The following is a 2,500-nucleotide window of genomic DNA, read 5'->3' on the forward strand; positions in this document are numbered from 1 at the left end:
AACAATGTCTAACACAATGGGTATTTTGTGTAGAATTTTGAAGCCAAAAATGAATGTATTCCATTTTTAAGAATGTAACATGCTCGCCATTTGAACCCGAGTGCTTCAGGAACTCTGCGGTTTTTCAACTCGGGTCCCTACGACCGTGACAGAAGCAGGCGCCAGAGGGAACTTAACCGACTTGGTTTTTCTAAGCGTCTGATTTTTGGAAAGGCGAAGACTCTCCTTCCTAATCCCCTCATCCCCTTTCCCACCCCTCCCCCGCCGCCTGTGTTGCAGGAGAATTCTGGGGAGATTTCCGACTCTTTCCATCGCCAAAGATGAAGCAACGCCGCGGACCTGCGCACTGAGACCGGGGGGGTAAGTGACCTCCGCGCGAGGACGTGGGCGGGGCCTGCGGAGAGAGGGAGGGTCTTGTCCGTGGGAAAGTAAGACCTCCTGGGGGGGGCGAAGAGATGAAAGTTTGAGAGTAGACATTACTGATGTTTTTTTTAAAGGCCTCCTTATACATTATTGACGGCAGCGCCTGAACGCATCACTGAGCTTGTTCTCTTTCCCGTGCATGCCGTCAGCGCTCTAAATATAAAACATGCGCTCGCCGCTCTTTGCCTCAGTGAACATGCCGCTCCTCAACGCCACTCACTTCATTACCGCTCAGTCTGGTTCTGGACTCTGGCAGGAAGTGAGTGTAGTACTCAGTCCGGCCCCCAGATGGCAGCAACATGTTAGTGTGTAACTTCCAGGCCAGGACCTGTCAGATCTTCTCTTCAGGCTTTTGTTTCCACATCTTAATTTTGTTCTTGCCCACCCAATTTTATTTGCAGGGCACTTTAAATATTTATCAGAGGACCATAGGGCGGTGCAGAAAAATGAATAAAATACATAATAAAACCAACAATGATAGAATGGTAAAAAAAATAATCATCAAAATAAAGCATAATAAAAACAAATACAATAGAATGGAAACATTTAATAAGGACATTTAAAATAGGTTATGGATACATTTTAATCATTCTTAGGTTCCTAATAGAATAGAATAGAATAGAATAGAATAGAAAGTACTTTATTGATCCCTAGGGGAAATTCAGCACCACAATTCGCTCACAATAGACAATAAACACTTAGGGTATTTTTTACATGTGAATAATATAAATACAGTCTATTATACAGCATTATTCACATGTGAATAGTATAAATACAGTCTATTATACAGCATTATTCACATGTGAATAACATAAATACAGTCTATTATACAGCATTATTCACATGTGAATAATATACATACAGTCTATTATACAACATTACTCACATGTGAATAACATAAATACAGTCTATTTTAAAGCATTATTCACATGTGAATGACATAAATACAGTCTATTATACAGCATTATTCACATGTGAATAACAAATACAGTCTATTTAAAGTATTATTCACATGTGAATAACATAAATACAGTCTATTATACAGCATTATTCACATGTGAATAATATAAACACAGTCTATTATACAGCATTATTCACATGTGAATAACAAATACAGTCTATTTAAAGTATTATTCACATGTGAATAACATAAACACAGTCTATTATACAGCATTATTCACATGTGAATAACATAAATACGGTCTATTATACAGCATTGTTCACATGTGAATAACAAATACAGTCTATTGCATTATTCACATGTGAATAACATAAATACAGTCTATTATACAGCATTATTCACATGTGAATAATATAAACACAGTCTATTATACAGCGTTATTCACATGTGAATAATATAAATGCAGTCTATTATACAGCATTATTCACATGTGAATAACATAAATACATTATACATTTACAGTACATGTACAGTCAAAAGGAACATATGCATTATACCTAGTTTTATTCTTATTCATTGCTTTAATAGCGTGTATTTAATCTTTTTACTATTTTAGTATGAATATTATTGATTGATATAATTGTTATAGAAAGTGTTAGTTTTAGTTGTTGTATTTTGTAAATAGAACAAATATTATATATACTGTGTGTGTATGTGTGTATATATATATATATATATATATATATATATATATATATATATATATATATATATATATACACACACATATATATATATACACACACATATATATAATGTGTGTGTGTGTGTGTGTGTGTGTGTATATATATATATATATATATATATGTGTTAAAATGTATATATTTATACTTTAAAATATATATTAACTGTTTATATATAATATATATTATATATTTATATATATATATATATATGTTTTTATATATATATATATATATACATATATATATATATATTTTTTTTTATATATATATATATGTATGTATATATATATATATATATATATATGTATGTATGTATGTATGTATGTATGTTTTATATAAAACATATATACACACAAACATATTTATTATTTCTCCATTTTTGAACACTGGTGGCGGGTTTTTTTCCTCAGTGTGTTTTTGTCAATAGTTG

General features: G+C 32.0%; 1 protein-coding gene across 1 annotated transcript in view; it reads left to right on the plus strand.

The window, feature by feature from the left end:
- The first annotated feature begins 278 nt into the window (after positions 1-278).
- Positions 279-2,500, plus strand: part of LOC133617150 (receptor-type tyrosine-protein phosphatase delta-like) — a 353,800-nt gene continuing 351,578 nt past the window's right edge. The window contains exon 1 of the mRNA XM_061976930.2: positions 279-360. The gene's annotated coding sequence lies outside the window, so the exon portion shown is untranslated. The remainder of the gene's footprint in view (positions 361-2,500) is intronic.

The sequence above is a fragment of the Nerophis lumbriciformis genome, linkage group LG16, assembly GCF_033978685.3.
Source record: "Nerophis lumbriciformis linkage group LG16, RoL_Nlum_v2.1, whole genome shotgun sequence".
NCBI lineage: Eukaryota > Metazoa > Chordata > Actinopteri > Syngnathiformes > Syngnathidae > Nerophis > Nerophis lumbriciformis.